This window comes from Triturus cristatus, chromosome 7 (assembly GCF_964204655.1).
Source record: "Triturus cristatus chromosome 7, aTriCri1.1, whole genome shotgun sequence".
Taxonomy (NCBI): Eukaryota; Metazoa; Chordata; class Amphibia; order Caudata; family Salamandridae; genus Triturus; species Triturus cristatus.
This window is the reverse complement of record NC_140590.1, coordinates 1517829414-1517852590: the sequence shown is the minus strand read 5'-3', so window position 1 is coordinate 1517852590 and position 23177 is coordinate 1517829414.

Here is a 23177-nt window from a genome sequence, read left to right as displayed (position 1 = left end):
GCCCAATTACTACAAAATGGCCGTTCAGCCACGCCCCCCTCTCCCCCCTCCCAACCTGCCCGGGCGGCAGACCTCGCGGTGCTCGGCTGCCCCCCAGGCTCCCATTGGGGAGCGCGCAGCATTGACACCGGTAGTACTACAGGGCATTCAGGTGCGAGCACAGCCAATGGCGAACATGTCCTCACAGGTCCTCACGCGCGTGCCGGGGCTGCGGCTGGCGCTGGCCTGCTTCCTCGCGGGCGCTTCAGCAATAAACAGCCGGCATTGTGGAACTGTCGATGTTAGTTCCTTCTGACAGAGTCCATCCTTGTGTTTTTCCGTTCAATCAGATGCAGTGGCGCTGCTCGGGGTCCGCGTGGATGCTCGTGGAATAGAAACGTGTCCATGTGCGTTAAGGATGTGTGCTTGTGTAGTACTGTAAACGTCATCAGAAAATAGATGTGATGCTGCTGATTTTGCACACAGCGATCAATTTGCATGCATGCAATCAAAATGGTGCCGTCTTTATTTTTTTTATTATCAAGCCCACATATCCTCACAAATTGAATTTTGAAGTATTGTTTTAAAACCACATTTTCAACGTTTCCATTTGCTATGGTGAGGTTTAACAAGCTGGCATCTTGCGATGGATTTTACTCGGCATAGCTTTAAGCGGGGCTTGTTGTCATGGCAACAAATACATCATATGACTTTCAGGCTACAGGGCATGACAGACCAGCTTAAAGAGACAGGTAGCAATGCTTATTAATGCAAGCTTGTGTATGACAGTATGGCTTGTAAGTGGCTTAATCTAAAATTCCACATCACCTACATTTCCCTACTGCTTTTAGTGAAGCCTGAACTCCAGTATCCTGACTGAAATGTTAACCTATCCAGGCTGTACTTGCTTGTATTGTGTCACATTGTAATACATTGGTTTGAAAGATTTGTTTTGTCCTAGTGGGATATTTGCAGGCAGACAAGCCACAGGAACAATACTAGTGTAGAAGTATGGCTGTCACACAAACTGCTGGCAGACCTTTTTATCACTGTTGATGTTCTCACAGAACATGCCAAGTACACCATACAGGAACGGGGGGATGTATAGGATACTACCATCTGTGTCAGGCACACTCTTGAATATACGATTCCTCAACAACACGGTATGCTCAAACATTTTAAATAAACCTGGGCATTGCATAGTTAACTACAATATAGCATCTCTACTACACTTTGGGGGGTTATTTTAGGTATATTGGCATAGGCTAGCGGTACTGTGTCCCCAACACAGCAGATGGCAAGGGGGCATTCAGCATGGGCATGAGAGGTGCTTTCTCCTTAGCGCCTTTTTCCCCACCGTTACAAGAGTCTGTCTTCGGCCTTTGGTATCGCAGGTCCAGAAAAGGCAAGGGTTCAATCCCCAGCAGTAACGGCAAGGTCATCTTTCTCTCGCAAAATCTATAACAATTGTTTATTGGCAGTTTTTGATAGCTGACAAGGTTTTTGACAGCATAGCAACTGGCTACATGAACTACATATAGTGGCAGCCACATCCCGGGCTCCTCCATTAGATGTCCCTGCATTGCTCCAGTCAGTACAGAGGAGAAACCTGCTGAAGACAGCGTGCGCACTGCAACCGGTTCAACAAACCCACTTGGAGTAAAGTGTGAAACATCCCCGTAACCCATTAGATGGAATCAGGCTCTCAGATTTAACCCCCCCAACGTAACAGTTGTTTTGCTTTTCACTTACTGCTTCGTGCCTGGCAAACACGCCCCCCCCCCCCCCCAGTTCATTTAATAGTGGAAGGGGTGCTCCTTATTCCAACAGGTCCATTTCTTTATTCCCGCTAACATTGGTTGCAAATGTAGTAGACGTTTGCAATCACTTCATTATTAAGTCAACATTTTCTGTAAATAAATTCCTTCTGTTGTTTCAGGCGCAACAGGTACATTATCCATTACTCGTATTTATGAATACAAGTAATTAGGTTTTATTTATGTGTAGCAGGATTGATGCATACTCTAGTATGGACTAATATAGTCCATGCTCCTCTGCTTAGTGGCATTAAAACTATTGGCAATAAATAATGCTATATAGACTAATTATTTGTAAATCACTTGTGACTTTGTAGCTACGTGTCAAAATATGTGATTCAGGTTGGAGGCGCATGATTATTTTATTAAAAAAAATGGCTTAATTTATTTTTCTCCTGCCAAAAAATGCCTCCACTTCATTGCAATTCAGGTGGAAAAATAATGAACCCTGATTAAAAAAATAATAATAAAAAATCAATCTTTCCTGCTTCTAGATGTGGGCATGAATGTATTATGAAAAATCAAAAATAAAATATTCAATACATTGCAGATTAACATAATAAGAGTAGAAAAATACCAACAGATAATCTACTAACGAACACTAGTTGCGCTTCACTACTGCACATTTTCTCATGCGGAACCAAAGAAACCTCATATCACACGGTTGACGTGGAGGTCCATGGCCCTGTGAAAGCCTAACTGAAGTAAAGTCAAAAAGGAGGTGCAGTCCACATGCAGAAACAAGCATTGGTATAGCCAATAGGTCTCGCCTTTGGGACCTTTTTAGTGTTTCACCATGCAACAGGTGATGTTGTTGCACCAAGGATATTGTGCTGCATAACTAAATACTTATATGGTCCCAAAAGCGAGACCTATTGGCTATGCCAATGCTTGTCTGTAAAAGTCATGGCTAAAATGTATACTTTGGGGGATTCCACGTAGTCCTCAATTATGATTATCATGTGCTGCCTGTTCCACATGCAGCAAAAATATGCGCTGGTGCAGCTTATAGAATGGCAGGAATGTTTTCTATAATGAAGGGTGTGAGAGATCTGCTGGATGCAGCTGGCTCACAGGCTGTGTATTGGGCCACTATGATTTAATATTTTGTCCCCCAACATCATCGTATTAGTTTCCAAGAAAAATACCCACATTTTCCTATCAAATACCAGCTTTTAATTTAGAGTTAATAAACTCAGCCATATTAAAGCTTTTGATTTTTATGCAAAAACACTATTTATTTTCCAAAATAACTGTGTTATAGGTGTTGGCATGCTGCAGAAGCAATAGAAAGGTTATTGAGTCATTTTCTATTAACCCCTTCAGTGCCCGCCCCTTTCCCCGCCCTGTGCCGGCCGTTGTATTAGCGGGCGGGGTTTATGACGAGCTGGTCTCGTCATGGGCACAGCGCGACCGCGGCCCATGACGAGACCAGCTCGTCACGGGCATTGAAGAGGTTAAAGAATCCATCCAATCATATTTGTATATCACAGGTGGAAGGCCAGGCACTGCATTCACCTTGAAGAGTGAGTTGTCCAACTGCCGGGCTATCATTACCCTTTGCACTATGGGTTTCCCGTCACCACCGGTGCTCCTAGTCTCTTTAGGGGAATATTGAAGCTAAAACAGACAATGGTATAAATTACCCAAATGCCACTGTAATCTTACTAACAGATGTAAGTGGCCATCATATTGGAATGGATCAGTGGACAGGTAACTACGGAATTTACAACGCTTCAGTAATGATCTTACTGTTGATTAAAGTATTTCTAAAGGGTGACTTTCCAAATATTTTGCTGTGTTTTCTTTTCATTATTGCAGACATTTGTAGCAAATGCATGATAGCATTCAAATTGGCATAGCATTTTAAGAAAGAAAAATACGCCACGGGGCGTGTTTGCACAGAAGTGAAGGGAAGGGGCGGGGCCTGAGGTGACATGTGTGCAAACACACCTTGTGGCACGTTGTAGGTTGGGGAATTAATTTTTTTTCAATCCTGAGGTCCCCAGGGGAATTAATTCCCCTTCAATCCTGAGGGTTCCTGGGGCCAACTAGCCCACCAGGTACCTTCAGTATGTGCCAGGGAGCTGCGTTGCAGAGATGTGTTCAGAGGCCACGCCCCTTTTTACACCTCTCTGCAATGCAGCTCTGTGGCGCTTACTGGAGGTACCTAGTGGGCTAGTTGGACCCTAGGGACCCTCAGCATTCAAGAGGACTTAATCTCCCAACTTAAAACAGCCACAGGGCGTGTTTACGCAGTGGTGAAGGGAGGGGACGGGGCCTGAGGTGACGTGTGCAAACACGTCCTGAGGCGCGTTTTCAGTTGGGGAAATAATTCCCTTTCAATCCTGAGGGCCCCTGGGGGACAACTAGCCCACCAGGTGCTTCCAATAAGCACCACTGCACTGCGTTGCAGAGAGGTGATCCAGGCCGTGCCCCTTTTTACACCTCTTTGCAATGCAGCTCTGTGGCACTTACTGGAGGTACCTAGTGGGCTGGTTGGACCCTCGGGACACTAAGGATTCAAGGGGACTTAATCTCCCAACTTAAAACAGCCACAGGGCGTGTTTACATGGTGGTGAAGGCAGGGGACTGGGCCTGAGGTGACGTGTGCAAACACACCCTGTGGTGCGTTTTAAGTTTCAATCCTGAGAGTCCCTGGGTCCAACTAGCCCACCATGTACCTCCAGTAAGTACCACAGAGCTGCGTTGCAGAGAGGTGGCCCGAGGCCATGCCCCATTTTACACCTCTCTGCAATGCAACTCTGTGGCACTTACTGGACATACCTGGTGGGTTAGCTGGCCCCCAGGGACCCTCAGGATTCAAGGGGACTTTATCCCCCAACTTAAAACGCCCACAGGGCGTGTTTGCACACATCTCATCTCAGGCCCCCCTCCCTTCAGCAGTGTGCAAATGCACCCTGTGGCACGTTTTAAGAGGTAGTTTTCATCCCCCTGCCCTAATATATACTAGGGGCTTACAGAGGATGTCATGCTAATCACAGGTGTACCCCAACGCATAGTGTTCCCTAGTGTATGTAGGTGTTTTCACTGTATTCTAAGTGTCTTTTAGCATACCACTGGTTCTAGGTCTGGTTAGTCAGAGTCAGTTAACTCCAGTACCCGTCTGAAAAAGTTGTGGGCACAGGATGATTTTGTAACAAGGCCTCTTTCTGCTGCTCTGTTGGTTCTTTCTGCACACGTCTTGCTTCTTCATGCACTTTTCTTCATCTTTGAGGACTTCTGTTTCTTCTTTCTGCATTTCTTTTGCTTCTTTCTGTGCATTTCTCTTCTTTCTTCACATGTCCTACCTCTGTAGGCATAGTTCAAAACTAGCATTAAAAAAAACTTTGAAATTTACTCAAAAAACCATAGGTTTCAGGCACGTTATAGTTAGATATTACCATTTAAAAAACCTTAGAAATTCATTGAAAAAAACATAGGTTTCAGGGGCGTTATAGTTAGCTGGACATTTCACTGGTACAAAACAATAGAAATTCTCACGTTATAGTTAGTTCAGCTAACTATAACTCGCGCACCCGCAATGCACTGCTGATGACGTCACATATTACATCACTCATGACATGGTCAGTGACATCACTCATGACATCACTGATGACATCTCAAATGACATCACTGCTGACATCATCCTTATGATAGAGTGGCAGACTTCCTCTCACCCTAATATAACCTTTGATACACACACTCAAAAATAGAAACCAACCTTTTCAAAACAATGGAGATACCAATACCAGTTACAACACACCTATTCTGTAATTCCAAGATCTACAAACTCATTCACCAACAGTTCTATACAGTCACTCATATATGTACTCACTCATCATATGTACTCATACACCTATAAATCCTGTTACACACTGACACTCATCCACGGAGTTACTCACACACACACAGTCACACATTCAAACATCCATTTACTTGTATATACAGTTATACACACACCACCACACTTACTTCTACAGAAACTTACACATACATACTCTCTTAAACAATCACTTATAGAAACACATACTTATTTATACAGGAACTCTTCCAATCTCTCACTCTCACATACACCAATACTCACATATACTAGTTTAAAACATATGTAGTTACTCATAAAGACACTATTGAGACAGTCATTCACTCACTAACACACCCATACACACACTCATCCACCCATACAGTCCTGCATACATGCTGTGTTCAACACATACAAACAGTGAATCACTCATTCATGAATCTATGCACTAAGTAATACCCCCACCTAACCAAATAGACACTAAGACACTCATACTGATAGTCAAAAAAACAACTAATAACCCATATAGACACTCATGTAGCTACTCACCAACCCATGCAGCCACTTATACACAAAGTGAGAGATTTATTCAGATATTTACATAGTTAAACATTACTCACTAACCCATGTATTCACTAAGATAGGCAATCAGTCAGTTATACAATCAATTTTACAAAAGAAATCATCCATTTAGACACTTATATACCCATTTATTCTTCCATCGAACTTGAGATGTACATATATAAAACAGATTTAATTTTCAGAAAAACACACATTCACTTGATGATGTCATCAGTGATGTCATCAATTATGTTATTTGAGATGTCATCAGTGATGTCACTGACCATGTCATCAGTGATGTAATATGTGACATCATCAGCAGTGCATTGAGGGCACACGAGTTTTAGTTAGCTGAAACGTGGGAATTTCTATGGTTTTATACGAGTGAGATGTCCAGCTAACTATAACGCCCTGAAACCTATGGTTTTTTTCAGTGAATATTATATATATATATATATATATATATATATATATATATAATATTCACTGAAAAAACCATAGGTTTTACAGACGTTATAGTTAGGAGTTAGCATTTAAAAAACCTTAGAAATTCGCAGAAAAAAACATAGGTATCAGGGACATTATAGTTAGTTGGACATTTCAGTCATAGAAAACCATAGAATTTCTCCTGTTATAGTTAGTTGAGCTAACTATAACTCATGCCCCCGCAATGCACTGCTGATGACGTCACATATTATATCATTCATGACATGATCAGTGACATCACTGATGACATAATTCAGTGACTATGTGTTTCTATAAAATGTAAATATGTATTATATATATATATATATATATATTGTACAACCCAATTCAAGCGATACTGAAGAGGCGCTGACACCGTGGGAAATCCATCAAGAAAAGTTTTTATTCTTCACACCAAAGCCAAACGCGTTTCGACGGACTTGCCGCCTTGGTCACTGAACACAGGTAAGACATTATTACAGTGCTTAAATACACCTTTGGCTAGTTAACTTTTGGCGGTTAATCATAAACATAGAAAGAGTCACTGCGAGTGTTTCTTTAAATCAACAAATGTATGTACAGAGTGATACTGTTTGCGCAAGCATTAACTCGCTAACCAATCAATTGAACCCAAGTGGGTAGTGGCTTCTTGTGACTACAAAATGAAACTTTATACCGCCTAAAGGAAAAACAAGCTAATATTCATTTAGGCTTGTGCCAAAAGTTTAGACCTGTGCTGTAGAAGAGTGAGCAAAAAACACAAAAGAAGTAGTCTTTCAAAATAAACAGATGAACACACAGTATTGTATTATCTAAATGCTAAATAAACTGTGTTACATTAATTTCACTTTTATTATTGCAGATATACACTTAGAGCTTCATTCGCATTGAGTCCATTTGGAATCTTGCTATTAAGTAGCACAATGTATCTAGATTCGAGTTTGCGCAGAGACAGTAATCTGTTTCCTCCCCGAATGTTTTTTGGAACACTATCTATCACAAAATATGTGAGATCCTCACTTCTACCACTATGTGTAGTGTTTATGTGACGTGCTACAGGGTAAGATGGATCATCAGTATTTATAGCACGTAGGTGTTGCAGGATTCGTACGTATACTTGATGGATAGTACTACCTACGTATAATTTATTGCAGGTACACTTGAGAACATACACTGCAAATTCTGTTTTGCAGGTGAAATTGCTGCGGATTTCAAAAGGAGTGTGTTTAAAAGGTAAACTAAGGCTGCGGGTGTTGACCCCAAACTTGCACGCCTTACATTTCGCACATTTGTAAAATCCATTTCTTGCTTTGAGCCAATCTGTTTTGGTGTCTAGTCTAGGTGAATTACAAACTAGCTCCTGCCTCATTGATTTTGCTCGTCTAAATGTGATTTGTGGTGGTTTGCTGCATATTTCTCCTATTATTGGATCACTTCTTACCGCTTGCCAATGTTTTGTGAGTATTCTGCGAATATTTGTGTGATAGATATTGAAACCAGTGATAAGTCTAGGTGGTGTGCTTGCTGGAGGGTCGCCTGGTGGGATGTAAATAGTTTTATCTCTTTTAAGTAGCTTTGATCTTTCCACTGTGGCACATTTGTTTTCTGCTTTATAGAGGATCTCTGGTTTGTACCCCCTGTTGTTTAGCCTGTCAAAGAGTTCTTCTTTAGCTTGGTTAAAACTGTTAGAAGAACTGCAGTTTCTTTTCATCCTCAGACACTCCCCATAGGGAATACTCTCAATCAATTTGCTGGGATGGAAACTGCTGGCATGTAGGATAGAATTCCCTGATGTGCTCTTTCTGTATACCAAGGTGTATTGAAGAATGAATCGGTGTATAAGAGTCAGGATGGATGATTAAGTAGGTGTTTAACTGACTGTATAAGTGAGTGATTAATTGTGTCTTACTTAATGCATGAATAGCGACTGATACAGACATTCACATAGTTTAGGTTGCCAGTTGGTGTGTAAACGATTGCATGTGTTGGTTAGCAGTTAAATGAGGATCTATATGGCTATTGATTGATTGTCTGAGTATCTGTATGGGTGCCTAAGTGTCTGTGTGGGGGGTACGATTGTGCATAGATGTGTGAGTGGATAATTCACTGGGTATATGTGTTCAAGTCTATATCCGTGAAGGGCTATATGGCTTGGTGAGTGTGTATATGAGTGCATTGGTGAGTGAATGGATACCTCAGTGGTATATGTGCAAGTAACTGCATATGTGAAAGGCAATATATATTAGTGTTGGAGTGTATAAATGACTTTATGTGAGACTGAGTGATTGTGACAGTGCCTGTATGGATCAGTGTGTGCTTGTATTAGTTATTGTATTAGAGTGGAAGTATGTGTTAGTATATGTTTAAATAAGTGATGTGGTATATGCGTAACTGTACAGGTGAGTAAATAAAACTGTGATTGATTATTTCAATTACTGACTACATGTGTGAATAACTATCATTGAGAGGCGGTGTGTGTCTGTATAGATATGTGACTGGATATGATAATGCTGTATTGATGGCTGACTGTATGTATGAGTGACTGTATGGGTGAATGAATAGATGTGTGTGTAGACCTAGGAATTAGTGAGTGGATATGTACTAACTGGTATTGGTGTGTTCATGGTTTTGAAAATTATAGTCTCTATTTTAGAGTGTGTGTATCAACTATTACATTAGGGTCTGATGAGGTGCATCAGATTTTCACGTGGATGATGTAATCAGTGATGTCACTGACCATGTCATGAATGACGTAATATGTGACGTCATCAGCAGGGCATTGCGGGGGCATGAGTTATAGTTAGCTCAACTAATTATAACAGGGGAAGTTCTATGGTTTTCTATGAGTGAAATGTTCAACTAACTATAAAGTCCCTGAAACCTATTGTTTTTTTTGTGAATTTCTAAGGTTTTTTAAATGCTAATTCCAAACTATAATGTCTGTAAAACCTATGCTTTATTCAGTGAATTTCGCATGGTTTTTTAAATGTTAATTTCATATTTTAATATTTATAAAACCTATATTTTTTCCAATTTTTTAAATATTATTTTCGAACTCTATAAACCCTTTTTTAACTTTAAAAATTATGTAATGTTTTATATCTTCAAAAAAATCATCTATATAATTTTCTTTTTTCCTTAGAAAACTAGTGTCTCGTACCGGTAGTCTACCAAGCTCCATCAGCACACAAATCCTATCTGCCATATTGAAATGATGCGCATTTCGTATCCGACGAGTTAGTGGCACCTAGTCCCGCATAAGAATATATACGTATGAGGTCGTGCCAGCTGCTACTTTGGTATGCGACGGGTATGCAATACCAAGCCGCGCGTTACGTCATGTACATATGGGGTCGCACCTGCTGCACGTTGCGTATGCAATGACTGCACGCTGCCAGACCCTGTGTTACATCATAGACGTATGGTGCCCCGCCGGGTATGCCATTCCCTCATTTTTTTTGTATGTCTCAAAACTATATCTACATAACTTTAAAGTGTATATGAAAGCAGGCGATAATCTAAAATATTTTAAACATTTGTATATTTCTAACTGTAATAAACGTATATTATGGTAATATTTTCTCAAAATCGCGTCGGATGCGGCCTCCTTGCACGCTCGCTGCGTGATTGCCATGTGACCTTAAAGAAAAGCATTTGATTGGTTCATAACATTTCCACATGGTAACAGTTGGAGGACCTCACCCATTTTCGCCATTCTCTCTACAGCGTTTTATGAGAGACTCCTCTTCTACTTACAGAGCTTTTTTGAAAACTTTTTCTATGTAGACATATCTGACCGCACACACAACATGCAACCATCATCTTCATCAATATTCATGCACTGTAAAGCAGCCTTCCGCCTGTGATAGCCATGCATCTAAAGGCTACATAATAGAACTTTTCCCCACTGCCAGAGGTAAAACGGTTGCATACGCTATCCACAGCACAATGTAATGAGGTACGGCCCAGGGGCAGTATCATGCATAGATAATGAACACACGGACACAGATAGATAGTGGAAGTGGATATGGGCACGTGCGCTCCACTCCTTTTTATTACCAGGGTCACATATCTAGTGATGTCTGTGCTGGATGCATGTGCGGTGAGTGTTAACCAGCCCTCAGGGAAAGGTTGCTGCTAGCATCAACTACAACAGTAATCATTGGATCACACACAGAGATTCAATAATAAAAGGGTCAATAGTTTGTGCTGCAGTAAGGTAGGGACAGTAGATGTAAAAAAATACGGAAAAGATTCTATCGTAAAAGAACCATAACTTGTGTTATACTGAGATACAGGCAGTAGATCTGAAATAATACACAAAAAGTTTGTATCATAAAGGGTCCAGCAGTTCTAGTGCACTCAGATAGCCACATCAAAAGCATTCAGCATGCGCACAGCCAGCGATGAGGCGTGCTGCGAGCGGTCCGTACTAGCAGCAATGTCTGCTGCCATCAACACTGCATCATCTGCAATAGCGACTCCATCTCAATTGTGAACACTGCTCTCTGCAGTGTAGGCCAGAGAGAGCGGTCAGCAAAGACCCACAGCTACGTAAGGTGAACTTGAGCTACACAGTTTGTCATACGCAAAGCAGGAAAAAGCATGTGCAGAGCCTGCGATAACGCGTATGGATGGTGCGGACAGAGCACAGTGCAGCAATGTCTTTTCCTACAGGACTGTGCCATCTACAATACCGACTCAATCTGAATTGTGAATACTGTTGTCTGCAGTGTAAATTGAAGTCATTAGTCACACAGACAACCATTAATACTTTTTCTCACTTCCTCTTCCAAAATACAACATAAATTACAGAAAACTCTGCAATAAATAAATCAAAAAAAATTGAATTGCGATTTCTACTGTCCACAGTGTAGACTATTCAGTGTTCCTTTGAACTTGCAAGATGAATTTCACCATTGTACTATACATATAACTCATCTAAAAAAAATTCTTCAAGCAAATATACTAAAAGAATATTCTGTATATTTCAAACCGTTGTAGTTCGTTGCGTACTGAATTCTGTAATTAAACAATCACAACTCGATCTGAATTGTGAGCCCTGCTGACCACAGTGTAAGCCAGAGGCAATAGTCATTAACCTCACAGCCACATGCTGTTGGATTCGGATGCACAGAGTTGGTTGCACCTGGTCGGAGGGGGTACACAGAAATCATCACAGACTTTAATTTCTGACATTCTCAATCATATAATCAAGACCACGTTTCACTGTTCGGACCGTCTGTACCGCGGTGTAGTCCTCCGACTACAGTCAATCAAGCCGCATAATCATCTGCAGCAGTTAACTACGGAAGCACAGACACTGACTGATGCACCTCAACGGAAACAGTTCTGTGAAAAGCAAGCAGCAGTTAATATCGGACACCGTCCATTGTGGGATCAAGACACCGTTCCCCTGTTGGGACTTAGAGTTGGTTGCACCTGGTGGAAGGGAGTACCTTCATCTTCACTCTGAGATGCAGTTCTAACATAGTCCATTGTGGGATCAAGACACCGTTCCACTGTTGGGACCTAAAGTTGGTAGCACCTGGTCGAAGGGAGTACCTTTATGTCCACTCTCAGATGCAGTTCTTACATTGTTCATTGTGGGATTAAGACCATGTTTCACTGTTCAGACCTGCTGTTCCATGGTGTACTCCAGCCACTACAGTCAGCCAAGCCAAATAATCATGTGCAACTACTAGCTACGGAAGCACAGAGTCTGATGCACCTCAACGGAGGGAGTTCTCTGAAAACTCAGCCGCAGGTAATATCGGACATCGTCCATTGTGGGATCAAGACACCTTTCCACTGTTGGGACCTAGAGTTGCTTGCACCTCGTCGAAGGGAGTACCTTCATCTCCACTCTAAGATCCAGTTCTAACATCGTCCATTGTGGGATCAAGACACCGTTCCACTGTTGGGACCTAGAGTTGGTTACACCTGGTCGAAGGGAGGACCTTCATCTGCACTCTGAGATGCAGTTCTAACATAGTCCATGGTGGGATCAAGACACCGTTCCACTGTTGGGACCTAGAGTTGGTAGCACCTGCTTGAAGGCAGTACCTTCATCTCCACTCTCAGATGCAGTTCTAACATCCTCCATTGTGGGATCAAGTCCCCGTTTCACTGTTCGGACCTGCTATAGAACGGTGTACTCCAGCCACTGCAGTCAGCCAAGCCCAATAATCATGTGCAGCAATTACCTACAGAAGCACAGAGTCTGATGCACGTGAACAGAAGGAGTTCTGTGAAAACCCACTAGCAAGTAATATCAGACATCGTCCATTCTGGAATCAATACACCGTTCCACTATTGTGACCTACAGTTAGTTGCACCTGCTCCAAGAGAGTACCTTCATCTCCACTCTCAGATGCAGTTCTAACATCGTCCATTGTGTGATCAAGACACCGTTCCACTGTTCGTACCTGTTCGACTACTGTGTTAGTAGTATACAGAGCACTCCACGCTGCTGGGCCTCAAATTGAACGCTGTGTGCCATTGTCGTGATAGCCACCATTGATCTGAGGAACCTTCCAACTTCGCAGACCTCACCCCAGGAGCTTCCACCGGCACGTGGTGGTCCCTGTTTCACATAATGCGGTAGCAAAAGGTGATCTGTGGGGCATATATGCATCGCAGCGGCCACAACGGTTTCTGAGTACCAGCAGGCTGAGAGCATCATTCACGCAGCCACCTTCACTCACGAGGTCAACCTCATGGCGGTGTAAGCTGCGCAGACCTGGCAGACATGTTCGCCATTCCGGAAGAGAACCACACCCAGAGAAAAGTGCCTTTTATTCATACCCCTACGCTAGCCTTGCATACGCTGAGCCAGCCCACTAAGCTAAAGATTTTTGGGGGGGGAAGTGCATGTACTCGCTATGTTTTTGAAATCTTCCCTACTGACTGTACTATTATGGTTCTGTCCACTATCTACTTCACTCAAAAGACCATCAGTGTAGGTTCACATGTATATGTGTGTGCTCTGCATACTCAAGTCTGTCCGGCACATCCCCTCAACACTTTGCATTGTATACATTTATAATCGAGAATCACTTGCCACCTTCGCACATACTTTGCTCCCATCTCTCCCTGCATTCTGCATTGAGTGAAAGAGGTGCTATGCCATGTTTGGTTTGTGTACATGGCTAGCCACGGTTCCCACAGTACGTAGTGTCGTTGTGTGTGATAGGTGTACATGTTGTTTGTCATGTTGTATGCGATTATATAAGGAAGCGCGTTTATTCACGAGCAGTGGTTTCTCCCATTTACATATCGCTGTCTTAAAGAGCATACAGACGTTTTTCTCACAGGTGCAAACTGTGACCACAATGGCAGTCATTCATTACTATGCAAGAATTTCCAACTGCATGACACTTCTAAACTTACAGCCCCCAATCTTGCCTGCTTTCTTGAAAGCACGCCAACTCCCACAATCACCCAACATTCACACAACTTTCTAACGGCAGTTATCTGCTCCTCAATAACATGCACTCCTACAGAACGTAAGGTGGCATACCATATGTCCTTACTGTTTCAAACCAAGTGACTTCCTGTAGCAATGTCTACTCCCACCCACACAAACTAACTCCCAAACTTCAACTTGGCCTTGAATCCCTACTTTGCAAAAAGATTTCATTAAACTAACCAACTAAAGCGCTTTTCTTCACAACAGAAGTTCTCCAAAAAAAAATGTATCACCTGCAGATAGCACGAACTTCCAGTAAAATACAGTCCCTTTTAAATTTGAACCTCCCATTACACTTTGTGAATTGTTACCCAATTTTCAACACATCTCACACTCAAGGTCTGGCACACTTTTTTAATACGGTCTCCTCCGGCCTTCTCATAGCCTTTCGAACAGTTTTTCGTATAATACCACACTTCCTTTATTCGATCATCTCTGGAATAACAGGAACAGTTCCCAAAATTCTCGCTCTCTTTGCGGCCATCCTACTACTATTTTTGCTTGTAAAAAATGACTGCGCTCCCTGTGGTAACAAGCATCTCCGACAGAATACGCCTCTACGCGAAGCTACATCAATACCGTGAAAAAATGGAACAACTTTTCGGCTGCCTGCCTCTATCTATTATCAGAGCCAGCTACAACATGGCATTTATTTACACATATACAATCTGCGTGCAACTATCTTTCTATCGCAAAACTTGCCCATTCAACTGGCGAATGGATGTATGCCTTGCCAACATCCCAACAATCGCTCCCGATATCCAGCAGGTAATTGAGTATCTTGAAATCCATGAACTCGATTGTTCAGGCAGTAGAGCAATGGCGGATGCAACGCAAAAAGGTATCGTGGCGGAATGGGATTTCCGCGCAGCCGCAAAAGATCTACTGCAACGTACGACCTTTGACAACATCGCAGATTGCCTGCCAATTCAAATTGCCACTCCAACATTCGAGGAACATTACTGTCCCTTCGAAGATATGAATTGGATCGCTCCGCTTTGCTCACACGATGGCAACAATTGCCTCTTGGAACATTACGCATCTCAAGCCACTGAAGAACTTCCGGACTGCAATCTTCAAGACTTGTAAGAAATTCACGTTCTTCTTGGATTGATTTTTACCAATTTTGAGTTTTTCCTTTACATTTTTTTAATACACTTCAATTGAACTATTTTCATATATTAACTTTCTAAGTATGCTCAGGAATTTAAACTCTGTTTTCATTATTGCCCCTTACATCTCCAGTCTAACAAGGGATGGGTGATGCATGGCCTATCCAAATACACTATTTACTTGCTAAATTAGCCTAAACCTGACGCCCATTTTGAAACCATCTCTATTCTTTGTGCACACATCTCTCTGTCTGCCTGTTATCCACGAAACCCTTTCACACAAATGTACTCATCCTCAGCCTCTACTCACGAGCTGGCGATCAACATCAAAAAACACAACATTGTTTAGGAACTGGTTGGCACAGTGTGCTAATCGTATCCTACCTCTGTTTAGCTATTGTTTATGTCACATGGAACTGTTACATATAATGTGGAATTCACTAATGCAGCAACTTCAGATTTGAATATAACAGAATCAGTATACCTCAGCTCGGTGCCTTAGCTCTTTGCACAAGATTTATTTTTTGAGAGAGCTGAAGACAATGTATGGTTTGACAAGAAGGGTACCTAATGTGCTTCTCAGAAGCCCAATTTTGTGTTCCTCCTCAAAGTTCCGATGTGACTAGAACTATTACCAATTCTTACACGCACCAGTTCGAATCTACCGTACAAGAGATTGCTGACTGTTCTACTGTTGATAATTTTGTGTTACAACAAAGGAGTACCAGGGTACCGAAGAAGTTTGATGACTACACTTTGCAAATTTTTTTTTGTTTCTTTTCTTAAAGGATACATGTGCTAATCGTATCCTACCTTTATTTTCATTATAGAATTTCAAGTCATTCAAGTGTAATAAGTATTGTTTATGTCACATGGAACTGTAACGTAATGTGGAATTCACTGATGCAAGAGCTTACGTTTGAATACAGCAGAACCGGTTGGAATTTGCCTCAACTGAATGTGTTACCTCTTGCACCAGTGGATCCATTTATGTCACTTAAATAAAGACACTCCTCATATAACTTTCAGACTCCATCGCTTTATTACACACATTCACTTTCTTAGACACACCTGATTTCACCATTTCTCTTCTGTGGCATTGTAACATTCTGCATTATATTCTTCACGATTATTTCTTTATTCCTCCTTCCTATTACACACACCAACTTTCCTAGATACACCTGATTTCACCATTGCTCTTCTGTGGCATTGCAACATTCTGCATTATATTCTTCACAATTATTTCTTTATTCCTGCTTCCCAAAACACTGCATTCGAGTCTTCAGAAAGTAGAGGTGAGTAGTTCACTTCCCACGCCCTGTATCATATAAACGCATACTAACACCACTTACACAGACATGCTAAAGCGGCCAGTAGCCTACAACGCCCACACACATCACCAGTACCAATGAGTAGTTTGCTTCCCACTCCCGCTATACTCTAAACGCATACCAACACCACCTGTACAGCTATACTACAGCAGCCAGTATGCTACAGCGCCCAGACCACATCAGTTTACACCACTCAGCTCACGGTTTAGGTGCACGCTTTCATCCCCGAGTGTACCGGCACCTCACCTCAGCAGCATCTCACTCTGCGCAAAACAGTACTTTCACACCGGTGTAAATAAATACTTCAGCACATCAGTTTACAGCACTCAGCTCACGGTTTAGGTACATGCTTTCATCCCCGAATGAACCGGTACCTCACCTCAGCACCCTGTCACTCTCGGCAAAACAATGCTTTCACACCGGTAGGACTAAATACTTTGCTTCACTATCCCTCTATAGCACACCCTAAACACCCCACAGACGTTACAGTGCTCCTACCCTCCCCGTTCCTACTTTTTTTGCCCTTTTTCCCCTTACTTGTTTCAATGGAATCACAAAATGGCGGCCAACACTTCCTAGTTGCAACCGCTCGCACCGCTCACAGCCAATAAGCAGCAAGCTTGTGCTCGTAACGCCTAGGCCAATCAGATGGCAGAATTCCCAGATATTGATATCTGTAAATGTCAATATTTCTCCAAAACTACTGAAGGGATTTACACCAAATAAACAAAAGCGTGCTTTCTAAACCAAGACCCTTCTCCCTGCCAAATTTGGGGCAATTCCGTTCACCCATTCAACCTGTAGCCTTGTCTAAAGTTTCCTCTGGAAGTTAACATGGAGAAAACATGTTTTGGGACCCCCCTTTCTTCTTGGCCCCCCCTTGACAAATCACCCCCAAGCCTCCCACATAGGAGCTGATATGAACAAAGAATTTGTTTGGAAGATTTCATGAAGATCCATCAAACGACGCCAAAGTTATAAGCAAAACAAAAAAATTTCTTCCTATGGAAACTTGGTCCTAACTATAACTACCTACTGGTGACTGCCAGTAGGTAAGATATATATATATATATACACATGTACTCTCTGACTGCTGGCCATTAATTAAAACAACTTTTGATATCTGCTTTCTCGGCTGGAGGGCTTCCTTTGTGCTATAATACGGCATAATTTTCATTTGAAATAGTTAAGCGGTGACGTCGCTAGGAAGCCCAGGCCCACCTGGAAGGGCCCCTTTTCTCATCATGATTCATATGGATATATATATATATACACATATACATTGAAATATATATATTACCTAGTGGAGGTCGCCAGTAGGTAGCTATAGTTAGGACCAAGTTTCCATAGGAAGAGCATTTTTCGTTTTGCTTATAACTTTGGTGTTGTTTGATAATTCTTCATGGAATTCTCAAAACTAATTCTTTGTTCATATCAGCTCCTATGTTGAAAGATTGGGGGTGAGTCATCAAGGTGGGGCCGAGAAAAAAGGGGGGTCCCAAAACGTGTTTTCTAAATGTTAATTTCCATAGGAAACTTTAGACAAGGCTACAGGTCGAACGAGTGAACAGAATTACCCCAAATTTGGCTGGGAGAAGGGTCTTGGTCTAGAAAGCACGTTTATGTTTATTTGGTGTAAATCTGTTCAGCAGTTTTTGAGAAATATTGAAATTTACAGATATCTATATTTGGATATTCTGCCATCTGATTGGCTGAGGCGTTACGAGCACGAGCTTGCTGCTTAATGGTTGGGAGCGCTGCGAGCGGTTGCAACTAGGAAGTGTTGGCTGCCATTTTATGATTCTATCGAAGTGAGTAGGCGGAAAAAAGGGGGAAAAAGTAGGAAAGAGGAGGGTAGGAGCACTGTAACCTCTGTGAGGTGTTTAGGGTGTGCTATAGAGGGGCTGTGAAGCAAACTACTCATACCTACCGGTCTGAAAGGGCTGGGTACAGAAATTAAGTGAAGTATTGCGTAGAGTCTGATGCTGCTAAGGTGAGCTGCTGCGGGAGTCGGGGATGAAAGCGTGAGCTTAAACTGTGTGTCTTATGGTGTGAAGTCATGTGCCCTGGCCGCTGCTGCACACCTGTGGAAGTAGTGTCAGCATGTGTTTACACCTACTAGGACGAACCACTGACTCCTACTGGTTTGAAAGTCCTGGGGTACGGAAAATATGTGAGGTATTGTCTAGAGTCTCATGGTGCTAAGCTGAGGTGCTGCCAGAGTCGGGGATGAAAGCGTGAGTCCAAACTGTGTGTCATATGCTGTGAAGTCATGTGCTCTGGCCGCTGTGCCACATCTGTCAAGTAGTGTCAGCATGTAGTTATTCCTACTCGGAGGAACTTTTGTTTCGAACATTGTAACTTGTGTATGGTGCTTAGAGGGTGTTATACAGGGAGTGCGTAGGTAAATTTGTGCGTATCAAATCAATACAGTATTTGTAAAGCGCAAACTACTCACCCCTATGGGTCTGAAGGCCCTCGAGGCCGGCGTGGAAATCATGCGAGCTATTAAGTGAACTATTGCCCAGAGTCACATGGTTCTGAGCTGAGATGTCCAAAGGTGTCCTTCAGAAGCATTTCCAAACCCACCCCAGTCAATGTGCCTAGGTCATTTACACCACAATGCACAATCATGAGGTCAGGGTGTGGAAGATGCAAAGAGGTTTTAACCAAAAGTAGCAATTGGTGCCACATCAATCTTCTCTGTGCAAACCATTTAATGTCCACATTTTGTAAACCTAGGTCTAAGTCAATACGTCTGTGTTCTGCATACCTCTTGCACCAGAAAATATAGCTATATCCTACGATCCACAATAGCATTTTGAAGATATGGCTGGAAGGTATAAAAAGATGTCTGTAGCTCGTGCAGTTCCTTGGTAGAATAAGAGATATGTTTAAAGATGGGGGAACTACTTTTTTATGCCATACAAAACGATACGTGATTGGGAGATGAAAAGCATTCTTTTTTAAAAGTAAGGTGCACATTAGTTTTGTGAAAAAGCATCTTTGTGATTGGTAGAGAAAAAGCAGTTTCAACTTGGAGTACATATCATAGGATAACATTTGCTCAACTCAACCACTCCTGCTACTTGCATTTGGAAGGCACTGTTCAAACTTAAAACAATCGTGAACTTTTAACCTGCACGTGTTGTAGAATGTTCTAGAAAGTGTGTTGATAGAATACGTTGCACTTCTGACTTCTATGTGTTGTTGAATATTAAAAAAACGGTGTATATGGAAAATTAAAAAGAAACCAACAGAGAGAAGTTTTGAAACCTAAAAGAATCAAGGAACTATTCTAATTTGTTCTTTACATGTATTTATCTGCGGAGAAACAACATTATAGACACAACAGCACGAGGAAGAAGCAGGGAATGGGGGGATGGGGGGAGATGGGCAGAATGGCACACATGCACAATTAAGTACAGCACAAGTATAGACAAACAATGGCCAAAATGAAACACACCAACAAGGAGCACAAGTCACACAACCCGCCAACATCACACCACTGAACGAGCATAGAAGTGAAAACCACGCTGCATTCATAGAGGATGATACAAAGGCCGGTCGTTGGTGTTGTGGGATGTCTGCGATCGTGGTCATCATGGATGAGATGCCCAGCACGTGGCACATGGGCGAGTTCACTGTGTGTTACGTTGCCAAACAGCTGGTCCCACGAGCCCCCACACTTTGGTACAGTACACTGTTGTATCTTGTGCACTCATACGGCACACCATTGTAATGCCTATTTGCGCATGTCCTGCTACATTCCAACTACACCATCACAGTGCCGTTTGGAGGTGGTGCATGCCACTTTGCAACATCAACTGCTGCGGCCCTTGTGGCAGGCCACACCAGAACACAGAGACACACTTACTGCACTTCCTGTACACGGACATGTCTGACACACCCCGTTCCCCTTGCCTGGAAAGGCACACCCCTGCGTTGACCTGTTGGACCAGCACACGCCGGTTGTGCATGCAGGAGGATGCGTGCGTAGCTACATGTCCAGGCTCACTGCCAACGCTGAGGTGACAGCACACTGTGATGTTGCAGGGCTCATGCCTATCATGCTAAGACAATGACCACAGGGACACACTTGCTCAGATGCAGGTTTGGGGGGCGTTGGCAGGCCTGGAGTTGTTGCGATGAGTCTTGTGGTCCTCATGGGTATCCCTGTATCATGCTCATTGACTCTATGCCACCTGTGGGTGTTCTGGTGTGGCTCTTGGCTGTTTTCCCGTTCATGGTGCAGGTAGTCGTCCTGCTTAACACCAACAGAAAGCAGGTGTAAAATCCCTGGTGCTAACGTGGCTTATCGCCAGAATTTGTTTCGCATTGCAGTTGGTGTGAAAGTTGTGATGTAATTTTTTTCGTGTGCAGAACAATATACGAACTGAGCAGTGTGTATCGCCAAGATCCAGCACCTGACACACGATTCCCAATCAATATAAATACAATGAGATTTTGTAATTGATTTTGTGTGTACACTAAGTGCAGCAACTACCTCAGTGCAATTCGATACAGGATTTTAGTATTTAGAATAAATCGCAAAGGTGCACCTCGTGTCTTTTTGCATGGGAAAAGCTAGTCTGCATTTCATTTTCAGCACTTTAATGGAAGTAAAGTTGAAATAAATCTAACACACTGTTCAGAAGTTGGTGAAAACTGCAGTCATCACCAGTATTCCCGCGATAAGTGCCCCAAAATTTAACACCATGGTGGACTCCATCAAATAACAGTAATAAGAACAAGAAAGAGTCACACAGCAGTTAAGAGAACAACCAAAAACGTTATTAATTTTTTTTTTCCAAACAATTTTTTAATAAAAAATAAATATGTAAACGATAAACTATTTTCAAACTTTCTTTTTTTATTAAAATATATATATATATATATATATATATATATATATATATGAACGATAAACTAATAAGCAATATATATCAAAAATAATACGAAACAACAAGGTGGAACACTCCTGTGTGGACCATGGATGTCGACGACAGAGCCTGAAAAATAAAGCACAAAATAAGGATGTGTGTAATGGGCATATCAAAGGAGAGAGAGACAGAGAAACAGAGAAGGAAAAAAGCCAGAGAGAAAAAGAGAGGGAAGGAAAGAAAGGGAGAGAGAAAGGGAGAAGGAAGAGAGAGAGTTAGAGAGATAGAAGGAAAAGAAGGAAGAGAGAGCGAGAGAGACAGACAGACACTTCCGCCCCTGAGCATCCATGAGCAAATAATTACCTGGTGCCACCGGAGTGTGCAGCAGTGTGCACTCCAAGTGCCCGTCAAAACTCCGCGCATCCCAGATATGTCGCTGAGGCCTGAGTCATGAATGGCGGAGATCACATCATCTTCTCCACGGCCCAGTAGATCTCACACATGTCGCTGAGTCCTGAGTCATCAATGGTGGAGACCACATCAGCTTTTGGGGCCGCTAAGCCTGAGGAACTCAAGTCCGTGCCATGTGCTAGTAGGCCCCTGATAGCCATATGAATTTCGGGTGGCACTAATCATGTGCATCTGAAGTCTGCGCCAAGGGGGTGGTAGGCCCCTGACGGCTATACAGATGAGGGTGCGACTAACCTTCTGCGCAACTTTTCAAAGACTCTTTATGGTTGAGACACGTGGAGCTTCCGCTTTCTAGTCAGCACCTGCAATAAAGGATGTGACGTTGTCGATCTATTATATTTGCGTGGTCACATGGCCTGTGAGGCATATGCTGGATGGGTGTGGTGTGTGTGCAAACCTGTCCTCAGGGAGTGGCCGTGAGATGTTGAGCACTAGACCATTGACCTGCACACCAACAGCGAGTACGCCTGACACCGCTAGCTATGTGGACAAACGTTGGAACGTAATCAGAGTGGCGTGGCATGGCGTATGACAGAATAGGGCAGGGATAGCTACAATGACGCAGACGGCTCGTAGTACTGCATCTGTGAGTCGAGCGGACGGGGCGCAGCTGTCCATCTGCAAGCCTGGGTGCAAACTGTTCATAACTCACACTACATAAGCATTGAAAAACCATTTTGTGATTCAGTCCATCAGCTGGCATTTATCCGAGGCATTTGTGAAAACATATCGGAGTTCTTTCTGTGATAGATGCCCCTTTGACGCTGCCTCTCCCCACATCAGCAGGTAACGCACCCTCTTCCCACATTACCATCATACCCCCAACAGCCTTCTTGGGTCTAGAAGTGTCCCTGTGCTGTTGGACAAAGAAGAATCTTAGTCATGTATAGATTTACATATAAAAAACATTATTTAAAGAAAAGAACAACAAATAAGACTGAAGCAAGTCTGGTGCTGTGGTCGCGGCCACGAAGTTGGGGTCACTGCCATTCAGGACACAGTTACACATGTGGAATCGGCTTGTGTTAAAGAGGGTTAGTGGCACCAGAAGCATTGAGACTGTATGAGCCTGTGATGATGCTTGGTGTGGACGGGCCGCACTGGGAGCAATGTGTCTTGGCTACTGGACTGCGTCATGTGGAATCAGGACTATATCTGAATTGTGAGGCCTGCTGACCATAGTGCAGGCCAGAGGTAGCGGTGAGCAAGGGCCCACAGCCACGTGCATACGTTGGTGGCCCCACCGGCCTGCGTAGTGCAGGTTCAGTGGCACCACATGTCGCCG